The sequence below is a fragment of the Ursus maritimus genome, unplaced genomic scaffold (genome assembly GCF_017311325.1).
Source record: "Ursus maritimus isolate PB19 unplaced genomic scaffold, ASM1731132v1 scaffold_4, whole genome shotgun sequence".
In the NCBI taxonomy this organism is placed as follows: domain Eukaryota; kingdom Metazoa; phylum Chordata; class Mammalia; order Carnivora; family Ursidae; genus Ursus; species Ursus maritimus.
Window position 1 is genome coordinate 58148602 of NW_024426552.1, and position 21380 is coordinate 58169981.

General features: G+C 38.5%; 1 protein-coding gene across 28 annotated transcripts in view; it reads right to left on the minus strand.

Moving 5' to 3' along the window:
- The window catches only part of ZBTB20 (zinc finger and BTB domain containing 20), a 757238-nt gene that overhangs the window by 340037 nt on the left and 395821 nt on the right, over window positions 1–21380 (minus strand). For all 28 annotated transcript variants that reach the window (XR_005832190.1, XR_005832191.1, XR_005832189.1 and 25 more), the window contains one exon: window positions 13781–13828. The gene's annotated coding sequence lies outside the window, so the exon portion shown is untranslated. The remainder of the gene's footprint in view (window positions 1–13780; window positions 13829–21380) is intronic.

The following is a 21380-nucleotide window of genomic DNA, read 5'->3' on the forward strand; positions in this document are numbered from 1 at the left end:
CACACACACACACACACACACACACACATGCAGTGTTCTAGCACATCAGGCTTCTTAAGTTGCTTACGCTATGGTGTAAGCTATTTGTTTCTGAGTCCAAACTGATACTATATATGGCAGACTGATTTTCTCTACTTCTTCACACTCTTTCTATAATAGAACTATACATCCACACATACCACATGACTTTACTATAACTCTCGGTACTGTTTGTTAATGTGGGAGCAGAGTATAACTCTGTCCCCTCGCTTTGAGTTTGGTCAAGTCACTTACTTTGACCAATGGAATGTTGGTGGAAATGTATGAGTAGTGATTTGGCTTGGCTTCTTATGCCCATGGAATTTGCAATAAGAAAACTTTGTCTCAAGTATCTGGGCTCTTCATCCTGAGTCCCAGAATAAGAAGCATGTGGAGAAGATATGAACCCAAATGCAGCCTGAAAGAGAGGTACCCAGATGCCACATAGACCTATAAGTGAGAAATAAATGCTTACAATTATAAGCCACATAAATTTGGGGGTTATTTGTTATGCAGCATTATCACAGCAATAGCAAACTAATATACAAACAAGTATAAATGCGATCCATGGTGGCAGGTTTTGTACTATATAGTATATATTACATATATATTATTGTTATTATATATACTATATATATAGTATACATCTACTGTCTCTCTCTATATATATATACATATACATATATATATATGTATATGTATATATATACACACACACACCACAAGTGTAGAAAACCTGCCACTATAGATAAGCATATATATTCACATATATAAGAGAAAAGGTTGTCAGTTGAAAGTTCATAAGTGGAGAAGCTACTATGCCTTTTAGTTAGCCATGTATGTGCTTCTCACATTTCACTGCATAGAAAAAATCATCTGGGATCTTATTAAAATGCATATTCTCATTCCGTAGGTCTGGAGTGAGGCCTCAGATTCTGTACTTCAAACAAGTTCCTAGGTGGTACTGATATTACTAATACTACTGTACTCTGAGTAGCAAAGGCACAAAGGACAGATAGTGGTAGCCCTATGGAGGAAACAGCCACAAACAGGGAAGACAGTCTGGAAGAGTATGCAGCTAAGAACGGAAATAATTTTGATTAAATGTTTATCTTTATCTTATAACGAAACAATTCACAGATAGGACAGTCAAAGGAAAGGGCCTTGCAAACAAATCAAATGACAGGCTTCATGTTAATGGTGAGTATAGATTCCCAGTCACATATATATATACATGCCTGCTAATGACTTGTACTAGATTCCCACACAAGCAGTGCGAATGCAGCATCCCAGGACACTCTGTATGAATAAATATACTGATAAACTTATGACTTTGCAGTATTCGCTTATGGAAAAACCTTACATACATGTTTACTTTCTGAAGTGTAGCTTTCTAACAGCAAACGTGTCTTTATTTCTCTATTTTCTCCTTTCCATACGTCTACTCCACTAAAATCCATTAGATTAGTTGTCTTAGCTGGCTCAGGCTGCCATAATAAAATCCCATAGACTTGTTAGCTTAAACAGCAGAAATTTATTTCTCTCAGCTCTGGAGGATGAGAAGCCCAAGATCAAGATGCTGGCATGGTTGAGTTCTGGTGAGGGGCCTCCTTCCAGTCTGCAATGGCCACTTTCTTACCATTCCTCACATGGCACAGAGAGAGGAAGCTCTGGTGCTTCCTCCTCTTCTCATAAGGGCACTAATCCCCGCATGGAGGCGCCACACTCATAACCTCATCTAAACCTAATTGCCCCCCAAAGGTCCCACCTGCTAATACCATCACATGGGGGTTGGGAGTAGGGCTTCTACATATGAATTTTGGGAGGACACAGACATTCAATCCATAACACTAGTAGTACTTCTCAAATTTTTTCAGGTCATGGCATACATAGAAAAGGGTAGGGGCACATGGGTGGTTCAGTCAGTTAAGCATCTAATCTTGGTTTTGGCTCAGGGTTGTGAGATTGAGCCCCATGTGGGGCTCCACACTGAGCACAGAGTCTGCTTGAGTTTCTCTCTCCCTCTCCCCTTGCCCCTCCCACTTGTGCTCTTTCTAAAATAAGTAAATAACTCTTTAAAAAAAGAAAGCAAAGGGTGATATTGTCTTATTCACTGGGATAAACTAGGAGAGATTTGGAGCTTTAGAGGAGGCTCTGCTGGGCTATATATGAGTAACCCTTGGGCTCCAGCTGTCACTAGGCAGGCCTCTCTGAGGAGATCCATATCCATCCCACGTAAGTTGGCAAACTACACACTGGATACAACCACAAACTCTACAGAACTCAAACAGTATCACCAATTACCATCACTGCTCTGAGCCTCATTTCGGATCTTTCATAACTGAGCTGATATTTTCTGGAAAACAACACTGGTGTGTAAAGGGGCTTCCTAGGCAGTTGATCAATAACCACTAAAGAAAAGATGAGAGTATTTAGAAAATTATGCTGGAAGGCATAGTATAAATTCTAAATAAGGCCACTTTAGGAAACAGCAGATGAGACAGTTGACTTTGCTTGAAGAATATGTTTTTAAGTTTTTATAACTTTAGACATCTCCAGGTGTCACAATAGATGCTAATAAAGTAAATAGGAATCATCATTTCTTCCTGAGACAGACACTTGTTTTCTTTTTTGGGACAAATTCAGGAACTGCCAATAGTTTATCTTCCCAGAATAAATGCTTAAAATTTTTTCTGAAAGTAGGGAAGAAAATATTTTTTTCCACAGGAATATAGCTAACATGCAACATCAGGTTCTTTGGTACTCCCCTGGGGACAAGACACACTACTTGGAAAATTGAGACGTCTTTTCCTGGAGTATTCTTCATCCTTTGCCTTCTTCAGTCCAGACTGGGTCATTGGGTAACAAGGAGGAGGCTTGTGGTGTTAGGGTGATCTTCTTGGTCACCACACCCTGGAAATAGCTTTAAAATTGGACACTGAGAAGCAGGAAGAGAGTTTCAAACTTTCCATCTCATTGTTATTTGTGTTCTGGAGCCTCATTAACTTCTCTCACAGACGGTAGACTCTTCCCCAGTGCTGATCATAGATATAGTGGATCTTACATTTCTGTCTAGAAAACAGGCACCAAGAGGACTTCACCATGTCTGACTCCAGAATGGACTCACATGATCATAGCTATAAATATCCTCAAACAAGAGTCATTCAAAAGCCTATTGAATTTGACTAGATACTTCAAATTGTAGCAGATACTGTCACCATTCCTACAGTATGACCCTGAAGTCCTCAACTTTTTTTTCTCCACCTTGATGTACAAAGAAAGATGATATTTAGATTCCAACACATTCTCATGGATTTGCCTAGAGTTATTGGCAACTTCTGGAGTACAAACTAAAACATTACCCATTGGCTCCCACTTTATAAAGCATGTTAGAAAACACAAGTATATGAGTAAAACTTCATTATAGGAAAAATCTTGTGTTTGTTTTAATTTAATTTTTAAAAGAGTGAATCAAATACTTATACTTCATAAGTTTATTATTCATAACAAATTTATTGTAACATATCTCACACTTGATTGAAACGCATGAGTATTTCTTATTACCTACAATACAAGTCACTGACTGGTATAAATTATGCATTATTCACTCATCCAACAAACATTAATTGAGCACTTACTATGTATCAAGACAGTGCTAGATACAGGAGACCACAGATGAATAAAACAATGTCTCTCTCTTCAAGTGTTAACAACTATTGATGTGAGTAATTGGGCTTCTATTGGACTTTGGGAACCAGGATATGAATGGGCAATGATTCACTGGAAGTAGTACAGAGCAGAGAAGAGGATGCTGTGAACTGACTAATTCAAACAAACAAACAAACAATCTGAGTACCCATCTCATTTTGGGTTCCTTCCAAAGAAGAGTCTGAAACAAGGATCTGGGTACAGGTTGTAATTTGGAAGGTGATCGTAGAAGGCAGGCATGAAGGAATGGTGAGTGAGTCAGAGCAGAGGACAAGGCAATGATAAAAATGTGTCAAAGGGGCCGGCCACCAGTGTACCAACGGGAACATAATTCAACCAGCATCTCTGAGACTTGTGCATAGTGTCTCCAGAGGTATCCTAGGTATCCATCTGAAAGAAACAGAGGCTGAAACATTTTTTTCTCCACTTCCGTTCCTCCTTTGCTTGAGAGTTGCTCCAGTGCATTAAGCGGCCAAGCCCCTCTCTCCCCTATCTAATGTAGATTTATTGAGCTCCCCCAGCCATGGAAAAGGTCCTGGGAAAAGCACTCCTGAGGTGGAGTCTGGACTAATACAGAATTGCTTCAAGTGGAGCTGAAATCAGAGGTGAGCTGAGGGGCTGAGATAAGTGTCAGACACATCTGCTAGAGTAGCCTACAAAGACTTCTGGGGAGTGGGGAAAAATATATTGCCGTCTGATCTAGCAGCCCCTAAAGGATGGTCTGGGGAAGGTTAGAATGACATCTTTTTACTAATTATATTCCACATAAAGTGTCTCTGACTCCTGTAAGAAGTCAAACTTTGCGACAGTAAATCTTGACACTGCTCAGGTAAGAAATAGAAAAATGATGATTTGCTAATCGGCTTACCTGATTCTCTGGCTAGGATGTCAAGACTGGACTCTGCAGTTCTTGTGAAAATCCTGACACTCATTCACCAATTATCCCCTAGAAGTTGATATGTATCGATCTCCCTGTGTTTCAGGGAAGAAATCTTTGAACTGCTCTAAGGAGCTTTTCCAAAAATGGTGATACATTTTTGCATCATTTTGTCACGACGGGCCTATTGAAAAACTTCCTGGCATTCTGAATTCACGGCAATAATATCTATGTTGTTGTATTTGGCTTGCATTTTTGCTTTGTTTTGTTTTGTATTAAAGCAGAGGAGAAATGGGTAAAGGTTAAAAACTGCACCTAAATATATTAAGCTTGAAGGCTTTGAACATAAATGAGAAGGTTTACAGGAAGTTATTCAGACCTTTAAGCCTCTATAAACACTTCATCATTGCTGACAAGATCCACTTTAGGTAACCCTGCCCAAGCAGTTCCTGTGTTGCTGTAAGGATGAAGGTGAATTTATTTTGCAATTCACCTAGCAGTGTAGGAGTTTTCTGGGGACTTTTGGTCTGGGGGCCCAGAGTCTAAGGTTAAACAATAGATATGTTGTGGTTACAGGAGAAGAATTGATAGACCCCTCATTCTTCTATTATAATGTATAAAGGAAAAACTGGATTCCTAATCCCTAGAAAAGGGGGTGGTGGTAGTAGGTAGGTTATGGTCCCTTATATCAGCATATGTAGCTTCCCTCTGACAAGTGGGCAAGTCTTTAAAAAAGTTCCGAAAAAGAAAAAGAAAAGCCCCAGGGACCATTTAGACTCTGCCAGTGAGTTCCATCCCAAGACATCAAATCCAGTTGCACAGAAACCAAAACGTCAATATTTACAAAGCTCTTTCCATCGTATATCCTGCTTCCTTTTTTTTTTTTTACGCCTTTTCTTCTCCTTTTCCTTCCTCCCGATTCCCTTGATCCTCTACTTCACCCTTTCTCCCATTTGCGCTCACTTCCCCCACCCCCATTAGTCAGGCCTACCATCCTTTCATCCCGAAAGAGGCTTCAGTGATGGAAAGGAAAGGACTTCAAACAAAGCCACCGTCCAACACAGGGAGCTCCAGAGGCTGGGGAACTGTGACTGGAGCAAAGCCTGAGGAGGGGCGCTCACCCCTCTGAGGCTCTTCACCCAAAAGGCGATTAGGCTTCAGCTGGCTTGATAGCTGTATGGAGCCTCATGATTTCAAAGCTTTCAGGGGCTGACAAGGACTTGCTAATTTCAAACTTTCTAACCAATTACAATCACAAAGAACTCAGGACAATAATCAGTGAGCAACATGAAACTGCTGGAGTGAAGCAGCCCTAGCAGGTTTCACTCTTGTGGCTCTGCCACACCATGTGCAGCTGGGACTCTGCTTCCACAAGCAAATAAAAATACATTATAAAATAAAAACATGCACAATGGGTCCCTCTTGCTGTCTTGTTCCCGGTAGTTGGGTCTGGAGGAACCCTGTCCTGCATGTAGCCCATTAATTTCTGATGGTGTTAATTAAAAACTTTTGATGCTGGTTTGAATGGAAAATACCTCAAACAGTGTTTCCTTTATTGAAACACCAAGTTCCAAGTCTTGGATTATTAGGTTAAGTTCTGTCACAGCAGTCAGACCAACGAATGCTTTTCATACCGTCTGACTACTACTACTACTACTAATTAATAATAACAAATGAAAAGAAAGAGGAGAAACTGTTTAGGTTGAAACTCCCTTATTTCAACCTGTTTTGTTTTGTTTTTAGAACTAAATTGAAAATCCGGGTCCCTGAATGTAGAACATATGATATTTTAAAAATCTTTTTTCAAATCCTTACAGAACATTCAAATCACCCAATGTTCCAGGACCTGAATTTTTTATATTTTAAAATGGGGAACGCTGCTTAAAATAAATGAATCAGCTGCTAAGTGATTTCTCTCTGTCTCTTCCCCTACTCTCTTTTGAGAGGCTGAAAAAATGCTTAAAATGGTATATGCAATTGATAAGTGCTGCTTAAGAAGCTTAATATAATTACTGAGGACTCAGACTTTCTATTTAAAATGAAGATAGGCTGGGGCAATAGAAACTATGAGTTGTGAGTATTCATCCCTCGTGACGTGTGGAAAATGTTTCCAAATGTTAGTCCACTGAGCGAGGTAAGGGGTGTCAAGCAGTTATCCCCAGGGGCTCTCTGTCCTCCCAGAAACCTAGGGAAACCGAGGAAATCCTGACAGCAACGTAAGGAGCCAGCGTGACAGATGCCGTGCAGGAAGCCAGCAAATAAAAATGCATCTCTGCAATCCGACGCTTTTGTGAAGTGCTAAGCAAACCACCAAAACATTCTGATTGGTTTCTAAGACTCTCCTCCAGTTTGATTTTTTAACCATTCTTCCCTCTCCTGCAGGCGTCTGAAGCCCCGGACACCCCGTGAGAGAGGCCCCACAAATGTCGATTCACGGACGCCCTTTTCTCTTTTGTGCTCTCGTGTACTTCACTTTCTCTCCCATTTTTCATCTCCCAATCTGTTTATTCATGCTGTCTGCAACATCAGCTGAATCCTTGAGGGACGACAAAACTTTCCTTTTTTTACCCTGAAGGTCTTCATCAGTCTTATTCTTGTTTTGATCTACGCATCCCTAAAGCGGATGAAGTTCTGCATAAAGAAAGGCAAAGCGTTCTGGCAAATCTCCTTTCCTTCCCTCCCTAACCGCAGGCTGCATTGACCTCACCCTATCGCAACAGTTTGCAGAACTGGCCTCCCGGCCTGATGTGACATGATGGTGATCCCTCAACAACATCAACAACCACCACAACAGACAACCCGCGCTGTAAAGCACGCGAGGGTAATATGTAGAGCAACTGAAAGAACTAAAACTTCAAAAGGGACGTAGGCCTGAGCAAACCGCAGCATGAGTCTATTTGTTCACAAAATTTATGAATTTTCCCAAGTAAATTGACAGGCGGTATTGTCTACAAAGGACTAGTAAATGTAAATTAACTAACAGATATGTAGCAAATGAGTGCATTTAAAGATGATTTCCAGCTGAAATGATTTTTCTTCCGAGAGACCAAGTTTTTGTTAAACTTAATCCTACTCTCTTCCCTCTCCAGCAGCAGAAACATCTGGTCGGTTTTAGATTCCCCTTGGATTTCCAACTTCAAAGGGAATTATAAAGAATAACAAATTCATGTACCGGCACTAAAAAAAATTAGAGCAGCAGGAGAGAATGGTAAAATTGTCCTTATTTGACTGCTAGTGACAGGCGCCACAGGCAGAACTATAAGACAAGACAAAGGCAAGATCACCAGTTGACAACCAGAGTTCCTAGAAGGGACAGAATCTTTGGCTACATGCAGATATGCACAGGGCCCTTAGCAATCTATAAGGAGATTTCTCCTTGCTTAAATGAAGAAAAAAAATTAAAGGACTTAGAAGGTAAGAGAGAGAGAGAGAGAAAGAAAGAACAAGAAAGAAAGAAAGAAAGAGAGAGAGAGAGAGAGAGAGAGAGAAAGAAAGAAAGAAAGAAAGAAAGAAAGAAAGAAAGAAAGAAAAAGAAAGAGAAAGAAAGAACAAGAAAGAAAGAGAGAAAGGGAGAAAGAAAGTTGGTTAGTTCACATTTACCTGGCACATAGTAAGAAGCATCAGCAGAAGTTTGTTCAAACAATAACCTGGAGAAAACCTTAAGGATTCAGCCCCTGGGTTTTTTTATTTGATCTATAGAAAACTTGAGTTCTGATTCTACCAAGAGCTAGATACGCCATCTCAGAAGTAACTCAGGCTCCTGAGAATCCACTAGAACCATCATCTCCTCCTAAAAGATTAGACCTCCAAGAGTCTCTTCCTTGATCTGGATCTTTATCAAAGGATGGCCAGAAATCAAAGTCCTCCAGGAGTGGAGGGATAGGGTTTGAATGAACTATTGATATTTGTAGTTGTGCCAACTTACGCTTGACATAACTTTATAGAACTGGATTTATCTTTCTCCTCTGTCATGTACTAGCAAAACTGAAACACACTTCTTAAAGTGCAGGTCTTGATATAATCAAAAAGAAAATAAGAACAGTTATTGAAAGTACAATTTTGCCATTATAATTAGCGCTTATAAACAGCTCTTCTCTTTCCTGTTTCATGTACAATGTGTACAGCAGTCACAATAAAAATACACAAGACATGATTAACCAATCAACTTGTTCATGGACAGAGAGAGAGTTAAGGGCTAAAATGTCTTTAAATAATTAATTATAAAAGTCTTTAAATAGTGTTCAGAGGTTACAGATCCCCACACCACAAATACATTAGGTTGATTCACAGAGTGGCCATCAAAAAACAGAAAGCAAATTAACTTTTGACCGAAAAGTATATATCAACAGCATGTTAAGAATATTTCAGAGTAGGATAGAACAAGCAGAACCAACTCTCTGTGGACCTTAGCATGGTTTGCAAATGGAGCAGTCCCCCAAAGAGAAGACCATCTCCAGAGTATATTGTCTATATCACAGGCTTTGAAAAATCTTTAACGAAGGAAGAAAAAATTAAGACTTCTTTTCAGCATTTCCAATGTAAAAGGACTGAGCTGGCTGCAAAAGCATCTTGAATGTCTGTCTTGAACAGGGTTTTCAATCTTCCCTTACTGCTCCAGGTAAAGCAGGATCACCCAAGTGGTCTCACTAAGAGAATGCCATAATTCCTATCCTGATTTAATTGCATATGATGACGTATTACACATCCGATAAAGTTTATCCAGAAAATACGCCAACTTCATGAAACATGGATCTGATGATATGAATAAACCATTTTATTCTTTTGCAACTATCTGTATCTTTGGTCTAAAATTAAAATCCTGGCTTGACATAGGCATTTACAAAGGATTCCCTGCCCTGTATAAGCAGAATCATCCAATGATGATTCTGAACTTACCTAGGGAGAAGGAAGTAGATGATATGGAATACTACTTTATTCCAAGAAATGCTGTTTTATAGCTTGAGGATACAGATAGTCACAAATAACAACAATTGAACAAACACCAGACCCAAAGGCCGAGCATAAGGAAACCCCACACACATATACCAAGAAGCAACCGCTATCATTAATAATAATAATTATTATTATAGCTATTATCAGGATGACGCATTGATGGTTCACTTGGGTATAATGTATAATACATCAGCTAGAAAGAACCAAGGGTAAACTTACTCTTATCTTTAAAAGGCAGTTTATATTCTGGTTTATAGGACATGAGCTACATAATTAACACATATGAGAAAAGGATGCAGGAAGAGATGAAGACTTACGTCTTTATTACAGTTTTTGTATAGTTAATATCAATCTTAAAAATAATGATGAAAAGGTTAGCAGTTTTAAAAGATGGGTGTTATGAGGTGTGTAGCTTTAAAATAGTGGCACAAAATATATATTTAAATTATAGAACTTGTCTTTGGACATTTCTGTCTATAAATGAATGAGAAAATAAATATACAAAATAAAAAAAAAATGGTTAGTGGCCAGATCCTAACCATCTTTCCTTGGAATGCCTGTCTCAATGCCAAGCCATCAGATCCTTTCCTGACCTTTTGAGGGAGGACATTTTAACGGTGGTAACACCAAGCCAGGGTAAAGGAGAAATAGAGAGGATCAGAAGACTGAGAGGAGAAAAAATGAAATGGAAAGAAAGAAAGTTTGTATTGTTTACACCATCAAGTCTGGCAAATTTTACAGATGCTTTCTGTTTGCTTGGAATAGTTTATTGCTTATGTTATTTCTTTTCTTTTCTTTTCTTTTTCCCCTCCATGTGCTTTCCTCTACCAACTTTGGCTGAAAATACTTTATATGTGTCCATACTGTAAGCCCTCATATTTTTGTAGAGATTTAGTATAGTGGAGAAGCACTTTTTTTTTCTTCCCCAAGGGTTAGGCACATCAATATTCTAGCTACTCACTTTCGAGGCCAATGGAAAATGTGCTCCTAAGATTAAATAGACCTGAGTAACACATAAATCCAGTTTATACTGATGCAGTATGTTACATAGTTACTCACATCCTGAATTTCTGATGAGCGGAATACACCTTTTGGACAACACACTACTACTGAACCGTCACTGACGGCAATTCAAAGACGGTGAGGCAAGACTAAACCTTAACTATAGGTTCTTTATGGAGAGCCTAATTTGCACAGAGCCCTCTTCATCTGTGGAGCTCTGCGTGCAAAGGATCTAGTCTAGCCACAGAAAACTAGGTCCTTTAAATATTCTTAGAGTAAACTAGAGCAATACTTACAAGCACGTAGGGAGTGCCCTTTGTTCGACAATATACTGTCTCTTTTGACCCTCACTTCCCCAAACAGTGCTTTTCTTTTTTTAATTATTCAGACTATTAATATATAATTCCTCCCTTTTCAGACTTCCTAAGTGCCCCTTTAGGAAGAAACCTTTCCTTTCTGCCAATAAATCTTTTAAAAACGATGCTTTTAAGTCCAGTGTTACGTTTGGTTTAAGTAGGTTGGCCATATTTATCCACTATGGGTTAGTGGCAGCCACACTGGGCTTCTAAAGTAGTCAGAGCACTACGTTTTCCTTTTACCTCAGATACAGAATTGTATATAACACAGTGTATATCCCATAATGATAAAACTAGCAGTATATTATCATTCTGACACAAGTAAAAATAGTGCCAAAAAAAAAAAAAGTCCCTGAGAAGCCTAGCCAAATCTGTCAAATGTCTCTCTGGTCAACCAAATTGCCCTTTGGATAACAGATATACCTAAGAATATTATGAAACACTCTGACAAGACTTTATGATCAATTGTTACATTTTAGGAAATATAATGGCAGTACACTTAGAAGAAAAATCCTCCTGTATACAATGATTAGAACTATTTATCTAAATGTTTATACCATTAACATGTGAAAGAGTCCTTCTGTGTTTGAAATCTTGATGGACTAAATGCTGTGATGTCTGGGGTTTGCATCAAAATAATATGGTAGTAGCATGGGAAATGGCGGGCCAGGAGTTCAACATTGAACAAACCTGGGGATGGGTCCATGGGAGTTCACTGGAGTAGCGTATCTATGTTCATGTATTTGAAAGATTTCATAATAAAAATTCAAAAATATATACTAATTTGAACTTTCACTCCTTTAGTCATTATTGATTGATTCATTTACTTTTTATATGCAAGACATTGTGGGGACATAAAAAGTGAAACTGTTAAAACAAAACAAAAACTCCCAAAAATGCTCTTGTTGCCCATTTAGATTAAATAAGCTATTCCTCTTCAGGAATTATATATATTTACGTAAAATAACGTTTATAAGAACCACGTAATTACATGTAAAATTCTTAGGTTAAATTTTGAAAGCAGGACACAAAATTATGTACAAAGTATGTTTACAACATGTTTTAAAAAAATATATCCTCAGGGAAAAATGAGAGTAAAGAAATACATCAAATGGTTATTAATGATTGTATTTAAATTATAGAAATAATTACTTGTATTTTTCTTCATTTTACTCCTATGTGTTTTTCCAAATTATTTTTAATGAGCATGTATCATTTTAAAATGAAAATAAATTTTTATTCATTAACGGATAAGATGTGCTCTCCTTTCCTGAGGAGCTTTTCACTAAAACAGAGAAACTACAAACACACAGCTTTGCCCAGATACTTTAAATCTTCATACCTAGAAGTGAAATACACCCACAGGAAAAGAAACGTCAATACAGATTTTTATCTGATCATAGAAACATAAAGAGCTTTCTGTGTGTCGGACAGAAATAGGGGAGGAACCGGCTTCTCTGCAAGCCAGAAAGAGTGTGAAATTCAGACCATTTTGTGATAAGATCCTTTTGCGATGAAAGCAATGGGAGCAACAAATTAAAGCTACCAAGTAAGCCTGTCCCTGAGTCTTGACGCTCACACTGACGGGAGTTTCTAGCATAACAAATAAAGCATGGGAGTGGGAGTGGGAGTGGGGTGGTGGGAGTGGTTACAATCCTAAAGGCTCGAGGCCTTCACTGGTGAGATGGATATGTTCAGAGGGACAGAGGTAGATATGTGACAGAATTAGAAACAAAAATTCAGTGACAACTATGGATTATGTGCAATGGATATGGAAAGTCCCTGTTAGAAAGCTATCTTTATTACCCCAAGAGATTATTTTCCTCATTTTATGCACATTCATATAAAGTGAAGTCAAGAGTGTAACTTTTAAAGGTTTGGATGAAAAGATGCTCATGACTAAATAGGCCTTGCTGGAGCCAGGCAGAATATCACCAGATGCCAGGCAGGTCCCCCCCTCAGTCCCCCTCCCTCTCCAGTACACTTGCCAGGACATTTCCAGGCCGGCCAACCTCTAGCAAACGCAGCTCTTTTAGGCTCTTTCTGACTTGATGATGCTCTGCAAACAGACCCTTAGTCCTGACCTGCACTCTCCTCCCAGCCACTGAAATCTCAAGAATTCTAGAAGGCCACAATACCAAACTTTTTGAAACTTCACCATTTTCCACTAAAAGACACACAGACCTCAAAGCTTTCAAAGCTAGGCTCACTTGCAGCTCTTGTCTTGGTCCTCTTAGCTTGTAAAAGAGGTGGCTATCTATATTCATGCTCCTACAGGACATTTTCCCTTCCATTTGTACACAAGAGCAATCATGTCTGATTTTAAGATTGAATCAAATGAAGCAAATGCATTTCAAATTTTTAGCATATCACAGAATAATAAGTAGTTCAAAGCATCACAAAATGTGTCTGGAAAATTCTGTGTTTGCTTGTTTAATGCCAAAGCATCCAATGTTCCACATGGGGAACATCAGTTTCCAACTTCACCACATCACCCTCTCTGTCCATTCAGGCATCTCCTTTGGAAATCTGTATCTCTGGAGAGTCCTGCCAAACAAGTCCTTTGAATACTTCCACCTCCATGTGGCAAAATCATTGTGAAATGTTTGTTGAAATCTGTGATCACAGGTCCTTGGGATCATGTTTCTAATCATTCTAAATGATGGTATTTCAAATGAACAAACCCGATATAAAATCTGTACCCTTCACCAACGTCAAAACACATCCTATTCCAATTTAGTACTTGAGGTGGTGGACACACCACAGCCTTTAGGTTGAATTCTTTCAGCATCTGGTAGAAACACACTTCACTTCTTGGCACCTTAATATTGCAGACTGCCATTTAGGGATAATGAAAGTTACTCACCGGACAGCAAAGTTGTGAGGAATATCCAGTTAGTGATGGCGATACATTCTGAAATGAAAAGAATATCATAAATGTTGGGCATTTAATAAATGCGTGACAACACAGTGATCATGGAAAATAACCCATTCACTTCACACCTTGGGACGCTGACTCAGTGATACCCTACAGAGAGTAAAGGAGACTTCCTTTTAGGAGGGAACATACAAGTGTGCACTGGGAAAGCGGCATGGACAGCTGTTTGCATGTTCAGCTTTAAGGGCTCGAACCAGTTGCAACCAGTTGTGAATGACTTGCTGCCCACTTTTGCAATTCACTGTAACTTGTATTGGGAAAGTTATGTTTTATGGTTAATTATCCATGGTCTGTTTGAAAAAATAAATCAAACCATTGTGAACCACCAGGATTTGCAGCTCCATTTGAACTTTACTGTACTTTTGATTAAACATTTTATAAATAAAAACAAACTGGTTTCTTCTTGTTTTTGGTTGTTTGTTACTTGTGTTCTGGATATAAATATTGTGGCAATGGTGGGAGAACAAGTTATGGATTATTTACCCCTGGTTTCATGAGTTGTGAGTTACTGGCCTTATTCTCCTTCATGAGTATAAATAAATGTATAGTATTATATTCCAAGTCCTGTAAGACAAATGAATGACTGAACTGAAACCTTTTAAAACCAAAACCTTTTATGCTAAGTCACAGAGCAACAAAACAAACCCCAAATTAACATTTAAAAAGCTTCTACTGTGGAGCAACAAAATCCCCCAATATTATATAATCTGCATTTTAAAAACTGCTTGCCTAACGAGCAGCAGTCTATCAATAATTCCACGTGTTTGTCTTTTCACTGCTTTTATAATTTAGAAGCCATAGATGGTTTACCGGAGATCACCTCCCACCCCTAATATCACCACCAGAATGAAGCCTTGTAAATAACCAGCATAACTAACTGAAGTCAAAACTGATTTAGAAAGATCCGGAATTATTGTAACTAAAAGTAATGAAACTCCATGTAAAGGAAGAACTTTATATAAATTTGTCTATAGTCATCATCTTAACACTTACATAGATAAAAGGAGTCTAAAACACAACAGTCAGGGAAAATGAGAAAAGCCAAGATTCAAAGGATCCTGTGGCAAAGGGCAAAAGGAGTATGTTTGAGACCCAGAATCTGAAGTTCCTAACACATTTGCATATGAAACGTAATGAGGACCACCAAAGCAGCTTGCCAAAAATTATGTTTTTTAAAATGATCCACTGTTCTTTGCAGCACTGACCACTGAAAAAGACCTCTAGGAAACATAAAATTGCCTTCTGTGATTTGTTACTTTTATAAAGACAGAGACAGGATAATAAGGGCTTTCTTATAAAATGGGGTGATCTGTCCATTGCTGGGACCTGAAGAGCACTGCATCTGATTTCATCTTACCCCTTTTTTCCTCTCAAGGCTTACTGCTCACCTGCATAAGCACTGTGAAGGAACAACCATGGAAGGTTCCTCACAAGCTCACGAAAACGTGGTAAAATATTTATGAAGGGGCTACTATATGCTAGGCACAACTGGAGTAATTCTGCTCGGTAAGGTAAGTCAGTGGCTTAGATTCATGTCGCAACATTTAAAAATACCTGTTACTACTTCCAACAGTGAGGAGAAGCTAGGCTGAAAGAGGTATGAAGGACTTCTGAAAAATTAGAAACTGTTTAAAACTCTCCCTGGCTTCTTGGATGCCCTGGGAACGGAAAGTTTAGGCCTGCCGGCCCTTCAAAGCCTGGATCCCACATTACCAAAGAAAAACTAGAAGTAGCCTATATGTTTCCGGGGTCCTGGTTACAACTGAAAATGAGGGCTGACCAGAATCAGCTGGCAGCCATCGGACGCTGAAAGGTCAATTCTGCCCTAAGTATGGTTCAGAGAGTGTAAAAACCCATCGAGATGAAAACAGAAGCTATTCTGAGAAACGGGCAGAAAAAAAGTTCAAAGATATTTTACTTGAAGACATTTTCCTCTATTTGTTTTATAACGCATGCCTCCAACTCTTTTTGACAACCAAGAAAATGCTCTATCTAAAGTGTTCTAAGTTTTCTTTTAAATCCAGGCAACCCATTTGAAAATCAGGATGCACAAAATGACTCCCTGTATATGGAACTGCCCCCCAAAAATAAGTGCTTGGTTACAGATGAATAATCATCAATTGTATTCAAGTTGTATTATAAAGTATGGTATTTTACATGATGCAGGTATATACATACAGAATTGCATCCTGGAATCCAAACTCAGCCATAACACATGGAGAGGGACACTCAGAAAATGTATACATAGGAATATGATTTCCTGGTGAAAGACCAGAGTATTCTGATCAACTTTCCTTATTTTTCCCACAAACAAATCTACCTGAGCTATAGATCCTCTTAAGAAAAAAACCAAGAAGCATACTGATAAAATACTTAAAAAGTATATACTAGCTTACTTATTATTCATTAAGACAACTAAAGATGTCCCCATGTCATCACAGATACAGAGACATGATAATCCCAATACTCTTAATCACTCGGTTGTTGAGAGAGAGACACACATTGAGGCAATGAGACCTTAAAAACCAGATAGAACTCTTCTGGCTTTGATTTTTGTCTTTATGCACCAGATTTTTCCATACAAAGGGAATCCTTAATTTAATAGCTAACGCGTAAGTGAAAGGTAAACAAACTAGGACATAGCCAAAATCTTTTTTTAAAAAAGTGAAGAACACTCAGCTCTTACCTTCAGTAAAACCAAATGAACCAATTTCATCTGGCTTTTCTATCCAGGAAAAGAGTATGACCTGAAGGAATGTTCCTGACCTCCAGTACAAGGAGATTCATCTCCTTGCCTCCCCGTCTCGGATTGCGTTACGAAAGAATATGACCGGAACTACCACCAGCACTACCCCTCACACACCTGATCTTACTTTCTCTAGCAGATACCCAACAGTGCCTAGTCCTGTGCGCCCATTTTATGACCATTCAATAGCCAGAAACTACAAAGGAAGCATAAAACAAAACCAAAAGTCCTCCAACGTCCCTCATCAGGTGCATATCTGATTCCCGCAGGACATCAGTCTGTTAAATGAAATAAAATATTATAAACAGGGACAGAAGACTGATAGACCTCAGACAAATCTCATGGTGTTCCCACTTAGGCTGGGAGGGGGGCTATTCTGGTGAAAAAGTGGGGGTGTGGGAAAGGGTGATCAGCTACAAATGGACAAAGAGACTTAAAGGTGGTGCAATGAATTCCCTGTGCCAGGGAAGAGTGTGACAGAAAGTTCTAAATGAAAATTCCAGAAACTACAGGCTCCTAAGTGGAACTGTTGTCTAGGGGATGAATTCTACAGGGAGTTTGAATTAAGTGTCTGTGCTATAGCATCTAGATGTTTTCTGTATCATTAAGACTTTGGAGTTTGTCACGAGAAAAAGAAAAAAAAAAATTAGAGCTTTTTACACCCCCAAAGTAAAAGGCGAGAGAAAGACAGGGTTTATATAACTGGCTTTTTACATAAATATTACATCAGGATACATTTCAAATGAAAACACACACACACACACACACACACACACACACACACAGCCGTCTTCCTTATTCTCTATTTTAAAATTCATTTCATACTTTAAATGTTGTTGATTTTTCACAAAACAAGTAAAAACCAAGTCAGCATTAAACACCTCAGAATAACTTCAGTCTTATATTACTTGAAAATTCGCCACATCATGGAGGGTCACAAAATCCTGTTTTAAAGTCACTGACAATTATGGGATGTTTTGCTGCAGCCTAGGGCAACTAGAAATGGCCACGGATGTTAACTAACTCCCTCCTCAACAGTCTGAGAAAAGGGAAAAAAAAAACTGTAAGTTTCCCCATCTGTTATTTCCTTTTTTTTTTCTTTTTGGCTGTGGAAAAGTAAAATTATGCAAGAGCTTTTGAATGTAAAGGCTGTGTGTGCTTTTTCCCTTTTTGTCTCTGTGTACCGGTTATGTGATGTTGCGTAACTGAGTACAGAGTAGGCGGGTAGCGTTTACTATTGATTTACACTATGCCATCTAATGAATTCATAGCACTAAAAAGAAAGGAACGAGAGGGGGAGGGAGGAAAAAGAAAGGAGAGAACGGCGGGGAGGAGAAAGGAGGAACAGAGGAAAGAGAGAAAGAGCTCATTTAGAGAAACAGTTCTAAAGCCTAGGACAGTTTCGTTCCTATTCCCTTGAGCTCTGACTTCTGGTTATTGTTCAGACATCAGAAAAATGGACTTTGAGCTAGTGACCCCAATATTCCACTCTTATTTCTAATGAGGATTACTGGCAGGTGAATGTCTGAAAGTACTAATGTGTCAAATTACTTGAAAGCAATTCCACTCGACTGTCAGACTTCTCCGTATGCACCTATTTATCATTCTCTCTATGCATTTGTGACTCCGTATCTGTGATAGCCGATGCGACAGTCCAACTAGTTTACCTAGTCGCAAATACTATTTGAAAGACACACAAGGCAAAGAGAAACACGTTCTACCTTACCCATATCCTTTTAAAAATTGCCTGAAGAATGCACTTAGAAATCTTTGAAAATGTCACTATTTTACTTTGGAAGAAGATAGGCCACAAATTATTTGGCTACACAGAGCTGCCTAATACAGGATAATCAAAGAGAAATGGGCAAAATGAGGAAAGATTCTAAACTGATGAACAACACTTGAAAAAGAAATTTAAGTAATTTCTTACATTATGCCCATGGAGAGCACTTAAAATTTAACTTTTGATCGGGACGATGATAGACATTCCCAGCCCTCAGTGTTTCCCATGCCGTACCGTGAGTTCCCAGATCACAGGCCAGCAAGTAAGGGTGAAGTTGGTTCTGCTGCTAGGCACGGGACCTTCCTGTGCCTGAGTGCCCTACTATGGCTGAGAACAACTAGTAAGGTGAGGAAGAGAAATAGAAGTTCTCTTTATTAGCAGGCAGCTCAAGGGCAGGACAGGCAGCTTGTTTCCTTCCTGAATGTGGGTTTGTAAATGGTGACTAGGAAAAATCATATCCAAAAGAAAGTACAATCCAAAATCACATCATTTCTGATCATCCAATCATCTCTTTTCACCCAGTTCAGCGTATTAAATATTAAGCAGATGCCTACTCATCCATTTGTCAGGGATGCTTTAATAATCGATGTTGTGTGTTGAGCACCTAGCACAGCGCTTGGCACATTCTCTGTGCTCAGCAAGTATTTGTTGAAACACCAAAATGATGATGGGAGAAACATCTCTGTAAGACAAGTAGCTAGGAAAGCCTCAGAAAAACATATTCCCATGATTTACAGGAAATCTTAAGCTGTATTACTCTATCGTTTATCTGTAGACACAAAATGATGGTGTAGAGGAAGTATCAGACAGTTATTTGGGGACAGTTGAGTTCAGTTCCATTTTATTGGAAAAAAACTTAACAAAAATTATAATGCTGATAGCATCAGCAAAGTTTTGTGTTCATTTCCACTAGCCCTTTTGGACTATTTTTCATTTCAGTCTTGGGCACAGAAAAGTCCATTTTAATTTCCAGGGACACATTCTAAAGGAAAAGTCATGGGATATCAACATAATTCATCTTTTAAAAAATACTGAGAAGAATGTAGCCATTTAGTAATGGGAGAGAATATAGCTTTTTGTTGAAGGGCAAGGCAGGTTGAGTTTTGATTAGGTTATGCAAATTTAAATTAATAGCAGGGCAACCAAGAATGTACTGATTTCCATTTTCTTGGTTAAACAGGAGTTTTATAAGAAAAAAAAAATTCTGGATTAGAAAGTCAGAAATGCCATCTTTCAGTGAATTGGTGAATGAGACCTTTAGAGGAAAAGTTGCATGGCCAATCTCTCAAAAATTCCAGTTGAAGATTCAACTAACTAAAAGCGTGTTTGGCAGTGGCAGCCATAGTAATTTTTAAATCATGGGGCTACCATCTTGCTAATTCATCTAGGACGAGGCATATACATTTCAGCCAAAACCTTTAAAAGTTCTGTTGTTGTTGTTGTTGTTGTTGTTGTTTAACTTTGATCAATGATATGATCTAATCAAATTCAGCAACTTCCTTAAATAAGCATCCTGGAAGTATGTTGACAAACCATCCCACATGCTATTTCATTTCATGGATTCTAAAAAATGAATGAGCACTTGCCTGGATCCCTCATTCTATTCATGAAGATTCTGAAGCTCAGAAAGTAATCTTCTCAGGGATATATATTTTGAGACAAAGCTGGGACCAGTGTTTAAAGCTCCCAGTTTCTTTCTCCATAGCATAGAATAAGTTAATAATGTATAAACTGAATCTTATTTTATTTTATTTTTTGGCTTTTTTTTTCTTTTTCAAGTTTATATTTAAATTCCTATTTGTTTACATATACCATAATATTAGTTTCAGGATGAATCTAATTTTAAATGCCACAGAGAAAGATTTGAAAAGATTCTTTTATAAGATAAGGAATCCTACATTACGTAACAATGTTCACCTTAAAGCTATTTTATACTTCATTTTTTATCTTTAATCTTTCCTCCTCTTTCCATTCTCCCTTTTATTCTTTGGCTCTTGGATAGAGTCACTTTTAACTCTGTTTCTAGTTCACTTATGCCCATTCCTGACCTCAAATTCTTCCCTTTCTCTCACTTTGCATCTTTTTCTCCAACTTTTATTTATAACTCTTCCTCATAAAAATTATTGTTTTGTTAATGTGCTTTGAAATCCTCAGAAGTCATAAAGGAAGAAAAACTTTAAACATTATACAATAAATAGGCTTTTGGCATATACTCAAATTAAAAAATAAAATCTGCAAGAACATACTGACAACGTGTAGGCTTTGCTGTAGGATACTGCGGCTGTCTAGATCCCAGCCCTGTCAATGAGACTGCAGCCTATGTCACAGGAATCTCATCAGATGGAGAGCAAAGCTCACAATCTCCAGACCACTCATTTTCCACTTCACCATGTCACCTTTCTTTTCCCTGTTCTTTCTTTCCATTCCAGAGATACAACTATTTTCGGAGTGATTATGGCATAGCAGAAGAAGGTCCAGAGAAATCCGAGCGGCTTAATGTGGCTTCATGATACTGGCCAAACTCTCTCAATTCCAAAAAAAAAGTCAGAAAGAGCTGCATACAAAAATTGCAGCCACACGGAAAGTGAAGTCTGAGGAGGTTAAAAAGGGAACTTGGACATGAGAAAGAGGTCCCTGGATAACAGGAATGTTGCTGCCAGACTCATTGTAATTAAGATTGTGTCATTGTTTCCCTTATAAAATGTTAACTCTTGTGGGGTTTACAAGTCAGCTAAAATGATCAGCTCTAGGCTGAAGACAGCTCCAAATATTTTCGAGTGGGAAGTATTTTTTTTCCCCTCCTTATTCCTTAAAAGAGAAAACATAAAGCAACTATTCAGAAATTTCAATGACATTTGGGTTCTGACCACATACCTTTCTCCAAAAAAGACTAGGTGCTGGGGCGCCTGGGTGGCTCAGTTGGTTGTGTCCAACTCCTGATTTTGGCTCAGGTCATGATCTCAGGGTTGTGAGATCGAGCCCTGCATCAGGCTCTGCCC